The sequence below is a fragment of the Taudactylus pleione genome, unplaced genomic scaffold (genome assembly GCF_031769625.1).
Source record: "Taudactylus pleione unplaced genomic scaffold, aTauple2 ptg000524l, whole genome shotgun sequence".
In the NCBI taxonomy this organism is placed as follows: domain Eukaryota; kingdom Metazoa; phylum Chordata; class Amphibia; order Anura; family Myobatrachidae; genus Taudactylus; species Taudactylus pleione.
In genome coordinates this window covers 5,166,799-5,181,367 of record NW_028284926.1, presented here as the reverse complement: position 1 = coordinate 5,181,367, position 14,569 = coordinate 5,166,799, and positions in this window count along the sequence as shown.

The following is a 14,569-nucleotide window of genomic DNA, read 5'->3' as shown; positions in this document are numbered from 1 at the left end:
TAGCTGGTGAGCTGTATCACAACCCTGCTCTGGGCCTCATTCAGACCCGGACGCTATTTGCGGACGGTCGTTCCAAAAAAGGAGCCGGCTATTTAAATTGAGCGCTCGCTCTTCGCGGTTTGTTGACGCCTCTATGTCTGAGCGAGCTAAAAATTTGCTCGCTATTTTGTAAATACGCCCCTTTGCCGTTCGCATCCCACGTCATCTCCGGTATTTATTAGATTGATCGGGAACATCGAAAGGCATCTGAACTGCTCGCAGTGCTTGTGGTAGGATTTTCTTACCGCTATCACTGCGAGCAGTTCAGGCTAAAAGACAACCAAGTGACGTGGTCGATGATGCTCCTTTACTAATTATGCACTCCCATTAAACGCCCTTTTTACCGTTAGGCACGCCTGCGTTCGGATCTCCACTCCCCCGTTTTCAAGCACCTTCCCCTGTTACCACCCACAAACGGTACATTCTGTCACTCAAATTAGTAGCCCCTCGCTGTTTTGCGAGCGCACGATTTCCGACCGCAATGACTGTTTTGCGCATGTGCATTACGACCCATACGCATGCGCAGTTGTGCGAACATCGCTCAGAGCGAACAAGCGGCTCTGAATCAGGCCCTCTGTTCCATGTAATCTGGTGTGTCACAGTGAGTGTGGCTGTACATCACCTATCTCCTAATAAACCATGCATCTGGTTAAGCAACTGGGCTGTCTGTAGTGATAAGGCATACACTGGTGTGTACATAGCAACCATTCCACCGCACCTCTGCAAACACACATTACAGTATCCAAATATATAAAGATATATTAGTAATAAAGCAGGCATGAGTGTACTTATTGTAATACGTGTGAGGTTGGTCATATTTCCAATGTACAGCGAATCATCATTGCCCTATGAGACATGCATGTACAGTAATAGATGTCTTTCTGTTGTCTGTGCCCAGACAAGTTCAGGTGTCTAATGAAAGTAAAGTGCCCGTCGTTAAACCAGTTCTTCTCTAAAATTGTATGTGCTGAACCGACCCGCTCATCTCTAGCTGCTGCCGTATGTTACTGTCTACATTATATTCAGTCCGTCTCTCTCCCACGTGAACTGAATCAGCTCCTCACACACAAATATAGTCCCAGCAAGCGATTCATGATGTATTCACTGAACAGCTGCCCACAGAGTGCCATCCACAATTAGATCCCCAGCAAGTGCCCTCTCATACAATGGACGTCTGTCTCCAGCACTCAGACAAGGCTTCCTTGTGTCCTCAATGGCCCATTAGAAACCACTTATTGCAATTATGTCCCATAGATTGTTTATGAAATGACAACTTTCACTGTTGAAATATAAACAATAAATTAAGCGGAAGTTGTTGGCACCGATTCATTGGGAATTTAGAAAACCGGTATTTAAGTATTAATTTGCTATACAGTACAGTATATATTGTTGTGAGGCCCGGGCCAGCTACCATGGACAAGTAAATCTACTGTATTTGTAAAAAAAATAAATAAATAAATCCAATTTTAATTAACCTGCTAGTAAAATGTGAATACTCCCATGATACAGAGTAACTTTATTCCAATGTGAAATAAGTGTAATTATTAATTGTAGAGAGAGATAGATACTGTTGATTTCCCCTATAGATTGTACACTTGCGAGCAGGGCCCTCTTACTTCTCTGTCTGTTAACCTTAACTCATATCTATGTGATTACTGTTATGTACATTGACTTCATAATTACGGAGGCTAAAATATCACAGAAAGGCTGTCTTTATAATTTTCAACCCAGATAACTCTGTACACGCCGGCCGGCTGTCAGCTATAACATTAGCCAAGATTTTCAACTTACTAAGAAAGAATGCTGTTGGCGCCCGGCCACACCTATATTTATTACAGTAGGTACCGCTGTGCACTCATATACTGTAAATAGACAAGCATCTACGGGAATTGTGTTCAGCCTTAGATCCATATGGTTCAGTTTTATTGCCATGGAAGAGCCGGCACATTAAATATATAGGCGCGGCCGATCTAGAGGATGCTTCTCCCTTACTTTGCTTGTGATCATTGCCTAATGTTGTCTTACTTGCTGTGTTTGGAGCTCTATTATACTTTGTCTTGAGCTCACTCATTCTCAAACCGCACGACCCCTCCATAGAGCATATCAGAACCCAAGAGCTATGGATGGCGGGCAATGTATGCTGCAGGGTAAATTAGCAGCATTGTCTGTGGCCTGTCATCCATCTTCTAGGAATCAGGGGACACCCCCTCATATGCTACCTAGAGGGAACAAGGCAGGGGCGTATTTATAATGGGTGCAGGGTGTACGGTGCACACGGGCCCCTGGGTCCGGTGGGGGCCCGCACCTCAGACTCTGCATCCATATTATACTTACCACTCTGGAGTCCCACATCGGCACCGGTGTCATCGCTGCAAAAAAATGCCTGGAAAATGGCCACCAGATTACCTACAGAAACTGCACACGAGCCCCCACCTCTCTTGAAATGCCCCTGGGACTGGGGTTCATTTTGTAGTATACCCCAGGGAACATTGGGCATGATTCAGACCCGGTCGCAAGTGATTAGCGCTCGCAACCGGGTCGATGGAGGCCCAGAGCGCATGCGCACGACGGAGCCGGCTCCGTCAAGTGCATGCACGAGACCCGGCTAGCGACGAGCAATCAGCTGCTCTGGGTCTCACAACAAAGGGGGAGAGCTGTCGATGTTGAGTGACAGCTCGCCGACTTTGGTGGGCGGGCCGGGGGGGTGGCTGCCCAGACGGAGGTGTTCCCATGTGAATGCCTGTCGTTTGGGGGCGGCCCAACTAACATCACAAGTGATGTCAGTGGGAGAGCTTTCGGCTCTGTTAGAGCCAAAATCTCTCTGGGGCTTGCGGCCACGAGACCCTAACCATCGCGAACATCATCATGGCCGCTTGCTATAGCTATGGGTGGTCACCCACAGCTATACGAGCGGCCAGGAGGCCGCTCTAGAAAAACAAAAGCCCGGCCCTGATTCAGAGCGAACGGGTCTGAATCAGGGCCATTGTCTGGAATCTTGGTGCCCACTGGGCCATGGGCAGGAGCCTAGTTTGTATAATGATAATCTGTCTATGGTAAGGGGGTTGGGGGGGAATAACATAACAAAGGGACAGGGATAGAGACGGGATGGGAAACAGCAGCAAATGTAGAAGCCTATAGAAGAATCCAGATCTCCTACAGAAGCGTTACAGAGGAGAATCTGTAGGAAATAGGAACTTAACCACTTACCTGGTGTGGTGGCATCATTTGCGACCACGCCAGGCTGTGTATTAACGGACATGGGCACAAACAATACGACCTGTCAAAAATGCGCAATGGGCCGCTGCCGGAGAGTAAGCTTCCAGCAGCCACTGATAACAGAGGGACCTCCCGTCCGCTCTGCATCTCTGCACCCCCCCCCCCCCCAGTGACTGCAGTGCAGGGCTGCTTATCATTGCTGATCGTGCAGGTCCCCCACCCGGCAGCTGCATAGAGGAACAGCCACTGGCGAAATGTAAATTAAACACCCCTCAGCCCCCCAGTGCATACCTGGTGAGCAGCCACTGGGGAAAGCAAAATCACGATGGTGGCGATGGTCCAAACATTAATAGTCCCATATATCGATAACCGATTAACAAATTTTTATTTACATTTTTATTTTATGTGTTTATTTGTCTCTTTTATATTACAGTCATGCGGGAGAAGTTACAAACAGTTAAAAAATATATATATTTCTTAGCGACATCTGAAAAGAACTATTTTACAGTTAAGTAGTTAAAGTGGGATGAAAGCTTTGTAGAGAAGACTGGTAAAGGAGGGGGCACTGGGAATTCATCCCTTCCCCCCCTCCCCCTTCTCCTGAGACGGGAAAAGGAGGCGTGTTAGCAGCACAGTATACAGAGGGAAAACTAGGAGTAAAAGTTCCAGGAAGTATCTAAGTGCTACAGAGTTTATAGCCAGCGGTATTAGACGGACTTCCAAGGGAGAGTTCTACGGTGCATCCGTGCAAGGAAGAATAAGAAATGGACATTAAGATGCGTCCTCCTACACCTAGACGCCATACGGCGTAAGACGCCTGGCACGGGACACGCTGAGAGGAGTCGCGTTCCTTTTCTTTCAATTTTGCATCTTATTCGCAGTGAAACACCACTCACGGCGTACTAGAGACGTTGGGCTGCGACTTTAACCTCAAAGGAATTGGATTTAAACAAGTACAAATTCACAGATGAAGGACATGGGCACTTGGCGTTAGTAAAAGCTGGGTCATAGCACTTCGTCCATGGATTCAGACTCAGAGGTTCAAACAGTGAAAAGTGTGGAGAAGTTGCCCCTACCTATAATTTTATAGAATGGACTTGATAAATGCTACCTCAAAGCTGATTGGTTGCTATGGGCAACTTCTCCATGCTTTTCACTGCTTGATAGATGAACCCCCTCAGTCACACAGAGATATATGTATGTTGCACATCAAAGTGATCAGTGCAATCTAGCAAAGCAGTTTTGTCACTTCCAGTTGTTTTACTTGTGCAAATAAGAGACGCACATTTTGAGTGTAAAAGATGCTCAACGTGGCCGAGTCACACAGGACCTGACACCTGAGGGGGGCCCTTTGGCGTGACTGAAGGGACAGTGTTTGTAGACACATCTGTAGACAGTTATTATCAGAAGGAGCGTGCAGGGTGGTGGTGGTGGGGAATGCAGGACAGTGGACAATGTCGGCACCTCCTACAAGAAGACACCTTTCAAATTCTAGTTCACCATGGAAGGTGGATTTGTATCCCAGGCTTCTTGTGAAGAAGAGAGGTATACAGAATAAGGAGCGAGGTATACAGAATAAGGAGAGAGGTATACAGAATAAGGAGCGAGGTATACAGAATAAGGAGAGAGGTATACAGAATAAGGAGTGAGGTATACAGAATAAGGAGCGAGGTATACAGAATAAGGAGCGAGGTATACAGAATAAGGAGAGAGGTATACAGGATAAGGAGAGAGGTATACAGGATAAGGAGAGAGGTATACAGGATAAGGAGAGAGGTATACAGGATAAGGAGACAGGTATACAGGATAAGGAGACAGGTATAGAGAATAAGGAGCAAGGTATACAGAATAAGGAGAGGTATAGAGAATAAGAGAGAAGTATACAGGATAAGGAGAGGTATAGAGAATAAGGAGAGATGTATACAGGATAAGGAGAGAGGTATAGAGAATAAGGAGAGAGGTATAGAGAATAAGGAGAGGTATAGAGAATAAGGAGAGAAGTATACAGGATAAGGAGAGAGGTATACAGGATAAGGAGAGAGGTATACAGGATAAGAAGAGAGGTATACAGGATAAGGAGAGAGGTATACAGGATAAGGAGAGAGGTATAGAGAATAAGGAGAGGTATAGAGAATAAGGAGAGAAGTATACAGGATAAGGAGAGAGGTATACAGGATAAGGAGAGAGGTATAGAGAATAAGGAGAGAGTTATAGAGAATAAGGAGAGGTATAGAGAATAAGGAGAGAAGTATACAGGATAAGGAGAGAGGTATACAGGATAAGAAGAGAGGTATACAGGATAAGGAGAGAGGTATACAGGATAAGGAGAGAGGTATACAGGATAAGGAGAGATGTATAGAGAATAAGGAGAGAGGTATAGAGAATAAGGAGAGAGGTATAGAGAATAAGGAGAGAGGTATAGAGAATAAGGAGAGAAGTATACAGGATAAGGAGAGAGGTATAGAGAATAAGGAGCGAGGTATACAGAATAAGGAGAGGTATAGAGAATAAGGAGAGGTATAGAGAATAAGGAGAGAAGTATACAGGATAAGGAGAGGTATAGAGGGTAAGGAGAGAGGTATACAGAATGAGGAGAGAGGTATACAGAATGAGGAGAGAGGTATACAGAAGATGCCTTGCAGTGAAATTAAAGTAGTCAAAATAGAAATTATATTGTAATCTATATAATATTTCTCCTCGGGGACAACAAATACACCATCACGCTAACGTACACGGGGACGGATTCAGAGCTGGGAATAGAGTAAGATGGAGCAAGTAACTTTGCACCTGGACAAACCATGTTGCATTACAAGGGGGGCAAATACATACATTTTTTTTGCATGCAGGGTAAATAGTGGCTGCTTCTACATGTAGCCCACAAATGCCGGACAGATTAATTCTTACACTGCAATTTAGATTTATACCCCTCCCAAAATGAACTCTCTCTGCACATTGTAAACCTGCCTGGCTCAGTGAGGATTGTTGTAAAGAACTTGCTGAGGTGGCACAATGTGACATTCTGTATTACCACAAGATACATTGTTGTCATGTCACACACATTCCTGTTGCAGTTACATGCTAAGCTGCTGGTTTACTAAACTCCTTAGTGCATCAGATTTGTAATATTTCTGCATAACATCACTAATTCTCACACAGTTAAGCTGGGTACACTCCTATGCATGATCGGGCAGACGATTGTATAGGGATATAGGAAAGGTTCCTGGACTGCACACCCTAAATATATATAATGGGAGGTGCTACCTGATGAGACTAATTGCAGGCACAGAAACAGACAAATCTCAGGTGCACAACTCCAAATAATTGATAATATATAAATGGATTGCTTTGGTTGATCTGTCTCAGGGCACCGCATTATAACACATTTTTCTTTTATAATACATTTTAACCCTTCACTGTTTGTTTATTATACATGTACTTCACCTTTTTATTTTCATTCTCTATATGCAGCTGTGGCTGCTCTTAACTATCTCTATACACTGCACTTTACTTACTATGGCGGTGCCCTGGGGCAGCTAGCCTGGGCTAGTTTTGGGGGGTGCTGCACTCTGGATTTGAACCCTAGTATGTTAGGGACCTACCCTAAAGAGGTTACCTGGATATGGTGGGTAGGCCCATAACCTTGGCCAAGATTATGCTAAAAACCTCTATTGATTGCAAAATTATATTGCATTTATATATTATCAATTATTTGGAGTTGTGCACCTGAGATTTGTTTGATTGTATAGGGATGTATGCTGTACTGATAAACGGCTTTTAGTGCTCCTGCACCGGTCAGGATCGGGAGGTCGCATCTTATGTACTGTTTAAGGTTTGTCGGCGTGACCTCCCTGCACAGTGTGTATGGTGCTCGTAGGGGGCTCGCAAGGGGCTCACGCTGGGGACACACTACACGGCTGATCGGGACAGTTTACCGATCAGCCGATGATCGAAATACGTACCCCAGCTCAGACCCCATTTACTGTAAGTATATTACAAACCTTTGCTGTGCATTTCCTACAGTAGGTTACAAGTTACAACACAGTTTATTTTACACAAATGTGCCAGCAATGTGGTAAGTGTAGCAAAATAAGGTTGAAATAACCTATGATAAATATGTCATTAATATGTATTAATATGCATATGTACATTATTGTGCATTATATACTGCAATCAGCACTATACCCTCTTTACGCTGGGTTAACCTTCTCTTCTCAGAACAGTTGTGTTTGAGAACGGCAAAAAATTCTGTCACAGTCACTTCAGGGTAGGAAAAAGGAAACTGTGTGTCAGCATCACAACTGTCAGTACGGTTGGGAAATGTTCTCTTCAGTGCAGAATTTTCAAGGAACATCCCTGTTGCAAAATGTGTGAGAAGGTTTCCTGCAGATGCAGCAGGATACATGAGGCCATTCTGCTCTATGCTCTTATATGCTGTAAAATGCAGAGAAACGCTGTGCCGGGCCCAGAAGCTTCCTACAAGATGAATGGATGTAAATACAAAGGGGCCGATTCTGCTTCTGAAACACCCTGACTTGTGCGAGTGTCACAGACGAGTATCTAAAGCTCCATGAGATCTCAGTGGGGCTCGGAAGCAAATGTGCAGATGGTAAAACTTGTGACAGCGGTCACTTCAGCCCACCAAAGGGGAATCTCAATACCATGCTCCGCCCAGGCTTCCCCCATAGGGAACTGCGGGTTAACGCCATTCTGAAGATGGCGGCAGCCGCCGTAGGTAAGCCCAGAAAAGCCAAGATGTTTAGGAGCTTGCTGAATATCTGATCCTATAGCTCCTGCTTTACAGCTTAAATAAATCTGAGTGAGACTTATGGGGCCCATACAGCAGAAATCACAATAAAAGCGTCACCTATTCTGCATTTTTTTTCCTCCCGATTTAACAATTCTACAGTCCACCAATTTGCGCCTATACATTGCCGATAATTTTCAGTGAACTGCGGAACTTTTTCATCCTAAGATCGGATGATCCTTTGCGGCTTAATGCAAGTACCGCGGCAAGTCCATCCCTTGTATACACCTGTACGTCCCAATGTGCAAGGGCTGAGACGCCCACTTTGAGCGCCCTTCAGACACTGTAACACCGTCTGCTGCATCTTTATGCCACCATCATTCGCACCATAGAAACGCGAACCAGCCCCATGGCAAGTGCTGAGTATTCGTCTGCGTCTCTGTATAAAGTGTGTGCGCATAGCCACCTGCCTGTGACCGCACCAGGAACACCCCATTGCATTTTCAAAACATTTTTGAGACCATTCGTTCCCATGTGTCTCAATCGCAGCTCTGACGCTGAGCGAACGGAATCTCTACGCAGGCGCAGTGTGTCCTGGATGCATGCGCAGAAGATAATGATAGCTCCTCTGCACCCGTCTCAGAATCAGGCCGTAAACACAGAGATAGTGTGTTGGTCAGGGGCATATCTATAATGGGTGCAGGGTGTGCGGGTCCCCGGGTCCAGGGGGGTCCACATCGCACACCCTGCACCCATAGGTAATTATACTTACCTCTCCGATGATTCCCGAAGTGCTGCTCCGCAGCGCCGGACCGGCGCTGTAGAGCAGTAAACTCTCACTGGGAAAATGGTTGCAGCCATTTTCCCAGTGATCTGCGCCTAGCTTTACATAAGTAGGCGGACATTTTCCCAGTGATTTGCGCATGCGTAGAAAAGATGTCCCCGGAAAGTAGGCGCGGTCGCCATTTTCCCGGAGACCCGCGCATGCACTGTAGATTCGGGCAAGAAGCCAGAATCTACAGTGCTCAGTGCTGCGGAGCCGCCGTCAGAGAGGAGGGGGCCCAAACGGAGGCTGCACACGGGCCCCCTCCTCTCTTAAAACGCCCCACGTATGTGTATATATGTGCGATAACCATGGAGACAATTGAATTAACAAATTCCAGCCAGTGGAAGTGGACAGACAGGATTCCAGTCATTAGATCTGTCTTATGAATCCACCAATGGACACGTCCATACAGCAAGAGCAGGGTCCAGAAAACTTGGCCCAAGGCTGGGAAGTACCTCTAACACTTGCATTGAGCTAACATTGTATTGTGTTATAACAGCTGTACCTTTTAAACACACATAGGGTGCCTTAAGCTGGGTACACACTGACAGATATATTGGGTGATCAATTCATCAGCCACTGTATCTGCTGCCCGTCGGCCAGCGTGTACCAGCGATATGTCTGAATGACGGCATTCACAGACATATCGTATTGGCTGCGCTGCAGATATATCTGTCCATCGGCAAGTGTGTACTAGCGGTATGCAGACCGCCCGTACACATGCAGCGGCAGCCGTGGGGAGGGGGGCGGACACCCAACCCGCCCCACGGCCATCGGGACCCACCCACTCCTACAAACTGAACACAGATGATGGTTGTTCAGATATATCTGTTTAGTGTGTACCCAGCATTAAGGACCTCATTCAGAGTCGGTCGCGAGCGCTGAGCGCTCGCAACCGACTCGATGTTTTGGCCCTGCGCACGTGCAGCGGCCACATTGCGCGTGCGCAAGCCCCGGAGCGAGAGAGCAAATCTCTCGCTCCGGAGCTCTCTACAAAAGGGGCGGCTGTCGATGGTGATCGACAGCTCGCCCTGTTTTGTAGGCGGGGCAGGGGGGTGGCTACACAAACGGAGGCGTTCCCAAGCGAACGCCTGCCGTTTTGTGGGCGGTCGCACTGACATCAGCAGTGATGTCAGTGGGGAGCTTCCTGCTCGATCAGAGCAGGAAGATCCCTGGGGCTTGCGGTTGCTGAGACCCAACCTTAGGGTCTCGTCGCAAGCTGCGATGGTTTTGACCATCGAGACCATCACCCTGGTCGCTAGCTAAGCTGTGGGTGGTAACCCACAGCTTAGCTAGCGACAAGGAGGCCGCACTACAAAAAAGAAGCAGCCACCCTCATTCAGAGAGAGTGATCGCTTCTTGCGACCGCCTCTGAACGAGGGCCTAAGTGCTTACCCTGGACAGTTACTTAGATAAAACACCTATAAATACTGGCTGCAATCAGAGAATACCTACCCGTGTTTCACCAAACACCTACAAAGAAGAAATAGATTGCACCTGTAGATCCAGTAATTACCACTAGGGGTCAGATTTAATACATTTTAGTGCACTAATGCGCAATATCTAAACATAAAACCATCAAAAAATCCTTCAAACAAACAAACAAAACAAAAAAGATAACATCCCATAACTCTAAGGAAACTACATAAAGCTAGGCGCTATCAATAAACACACAGCTCTCGCCCAGCTGGTTGTGTCCAAAGATATTATCCTGATAAAATAGTATAAATTACAATGTATCTCATAATCTCCCACCGCTATAAATGTAGAGATGGTCGCAGGCTCGGAAATAAGAGACTTGTAAACGGATTTCTGTGTCCTGATAATAAATGCTAAATTCTTCTTTAATAGGGAGAGTGCTCAGTGTAGATGATCAGTAGAGGTGTGCGGGGTTCTAGGAGGATGAGTTTGGAATCACTTTGGGTACAGAGTTGAACTGAGTCTCGGTTCGGATCCATCCACTGTTCGGAACTCGGAATTAAAAACTGAACTCGGGTTTTGGATTGCATGTAAACAGGTCAAAATTATATTATTTTAGCAGTTTTCTATTAAAAAAAATAAATAAAAAGATCCAAAACTAAAACACGACAATGAAGTTGGATCCAAAGCCAAAACACGGGGGTTGGCGCACATCTCCAGTTATAACCAGTGGCGGCTCCAGAGGGGGGCTGCAGCGCAGTCCAAAATTCAAATAGGGGAGACATCTATGTTTGACAGCGTTTGGGGTGGCAGTTGGACTGTGCTGCTGCCGCCACCTCTGGAGCCGCCACTGGTTATAACTGTAGAGACCATAAGGAAGAATAAACGACCACAATGCTGAAGGCTACTTACGAGAAACTGCCCATGGAGGAGGATGGTAACACCTATAGCCAGCCAGGCAATGAATGTCTATAAGATGAATGTGTGGGCAGGGCATAGCTAGTGATGGGCAAGAGGTGCCGCCACATAGAGCGTAGGGCCTGGAAAAGGGATCGGAGTGATTCATCACCGGACACATGTCTGGCGGTTCAAATCCCGACGCCAGAAGAACGGCACCAGTGAAGATCCTGACTGCGCTAAAGGTAAGTACTAACTAACCTAACCCCCCCAGCCCTCCTTTAGGGGTGCCTAACCCTAATCTCCCTCCCTAGTGCCGGGGAGGTGCCTAACCCTAACCTCCCCCCTGGTGTGCCTAATCCTAACCCCCCTTCCCCTACTCTAGCCTAACCATAACCCTCCTGGGGGGTGCCTAAGCCTAAGTCCCCCCCCGGGAGCCCCTAACCTAACCCTCCCCCCCTGCGGCTGTCCGCGCCCGGCTTACCTTCAATCGGAATGCTGGACGTCGGGCTCCCGGCTTAAGTAAAATGACAGGTGTCGGGATTTCGACGCCTGTCATTAGACCCTTGACAGGATTAGACAGTCGGGATGCCGACGGTCAGCATTTAGACCGTCGGCATCCCGACTGCATACCCTGGAAAGTCACCCTGCAGCCACCAGCAATACTTCAGAGCCGTCCGGAACGTCCGAGGGACGCTGTGGACAGGTATCCAGCAGTCTGTGTCTCTGCCATGAGTGTCCTTAGGATGCTCCGTACAGTGCTCTACTTACTGGAGCCAGCGGCCCCGACCCTGTCGCGAGTTTAGGGGGTGGGGTTGGCACAGGACAGCATAGAGCCCTGTTGCGGCATTCTGTGCGGCACTCACCTCACTGGAGAGAGCGTTTCCCTCTGTGGTTTGGAGCACAGCCGCCTGCAGTCTGTCTCAGGAGACCACATTTGAGTGATGCTGTGGTCTCCTTGGTTGGCTGTGCATGTTCAGCTTGTCCAAAATAGCAATGTTATGTCAGTGGGCAAAATACGCACACAGGACTTGTCCAAATACCGGTACTGATCCAGTGGGCGCAACACATTTAAGGGTGGGAAGTGCTGTTCCCATAATGTGTTCCAATGCATGGGGCAGTTTCTTCATACTGGATACTCATCAGATTTCTTCCCCCTATTCTACAGCATATCCAATGGCAAAACCGACATCAATCTGATGTGGAGTGGAAGCACTTTGTTTGCTGAAGATGTGTAGAAATGGTTGTCGAAGTCAAATAATTGGATATGATCGCTTTACAATTATTATCTGACGATATAATCGTCTATGGTCTGATGACGTATTACTAGGACGCTACTTTGCATCAGTGCAATCCAATGCGCACAAATGCGAATTCACAACACACATACACTGAAGCACATAACGCACACACATTATAGATATATATATATACATACATACACATACACACACATATACACATACATACACATAAACGCACATTTGCTATTTCAATACACAGACGCACATATGCGAAGGCACACATATAAAATGGTTCCCACACATTATAGTTAATAACCAGAGTTATTAAAGGTATTGTTAGCTAAATAATTATGATGTAATATGTACTTAAAGGAGATCTAAGGTTCAGAATACAGTGGACATGTCATGTTTGGTATCATACTAAATCCCTGTTTATTTGCAGACATCCGTTTCTATCGGCAAAGAAGTCGCATCATGCGTCCGCTAGTTATGGATGATAGGGAGTTATTGAATAGAATGTCATTACTAGTATGCAGTGCTGTAGCCAGTTTTAACCAGTTCTTCGGCAGGAAGCTACACAATGTGACTGTTGGAAGACTGAGCCATACCCCCGATGACACCATATGAACTGACCAATAACCAGATTGATGAAGGAAAAGGAAAGAAAACTCTCTTTGTTGGGGGCACAAACTTATCAAAAAATATATATAAAAAACAGTCTTTAATGTTATCAATAGAAAAAATACGACAATACATGGACGTTACACACACATAACATAAATCACATGTTTCTGGATGTAATTTTCAAACCTTGATATGTCAAAATGGATTCCATCCAGTAATATCTCAGTGTCTAAACTCTGTAAAGACATCGTAATGAAGGGCAAACATATATAGAGGGGAATTCATTATGAAACGTAAACTTCGCTGTCGAAGTTTACGTTTCATATCGGAGCTTTTACCTGGGATAAAGTATCGGGCACGCGGCCGCTTATCCCCGTATTCAATATGAAACTAACGAAAACGGGAGCCTGCAAAGTGGGATTTGCGTAAAGTTACGAAATTTTCCTTAAAAAAATTGTAGGACCCCCCTAAAGTTGTAAAAACATGGGGGATCACTATGGGTACCCCCGTTTTAGCCTGCAAATGAAAGTCATGGATTTAAATAGCCGCAGCAGGTGTTTTTTTCCCGACATTGAAGAAGTGATGCAGAAGAGCACTTAGGTTATTTTTTTCGTTTTTTTAAGTGGTCCCATCAAATTTGGGGTACATGAAAATGGGTACTAGCATATTTTGATGTCCCTAAAGTAAGTTTTTAAAAATTCTGCAACTATGCACCTGCCGCTAATAGCCTATTCTAGAATACACTTGCCGCTAATAGCCTATTCTAGAATACACCTGCCGCTAATAGCCTATTCTAGAATACACCTGCCGCTAATAGCCTATTCTAGAATACACCTGCCGCTAATAGCCTATTCTAGAATACACCTGCCGCTAATAGCCTATTCTAGAATACACCTGCCGCTAATAGCCTATTCTAGAATACACCTGCCGCTAATAGCCTATTCTAGAATACACCTGCCGCATACTTGCAGAATAGCCCTGAACCTATTTCCCTAGTTTTAAATATTTTTTTCCCATTTTTTTTTTTTTTTTTCACCCCAATTTTTCAATTCATTTTTTGGGGTCTCCCTATTTTTTTTTTTACTTTTTTGACACAGTTATTTTTTAAATGTCATTTCAAGGGGTGCAGACTATTTTTTTTTAAGCCTGCACCCCTAAACTCCAATTCTGGACTTTTTTTCGCCACCTATTCAGTGGTGAAAACTTATCCCCGTTTTTTTTTCAAAGACTTTTCGAACCTGCGAAAAGTCTTATGAAATTGAATACAGTGTAAAACTAAAACCTGCGATAATGACGTCATAGGTGCGATATTAACTGAGTTTTCGCATCCATATTGAATTCCCCTAATAGAGTATTTATTCAGGCATAATCTTCTAAACTGCAAATGACCTATAATATATGGTGGTATAAGTGTCAAAAAATGACAAAAGAAATAGTATGGTTAAAAGAACTGCTCAGATCGCGGAATGAGATACTGCTGTTAACTCATCTGCTAAATAGCATCAAATGATCTTAATGAGTGTTCCCCTCCTTGGTGGCAGTTATGACAGTGAGAAAAAA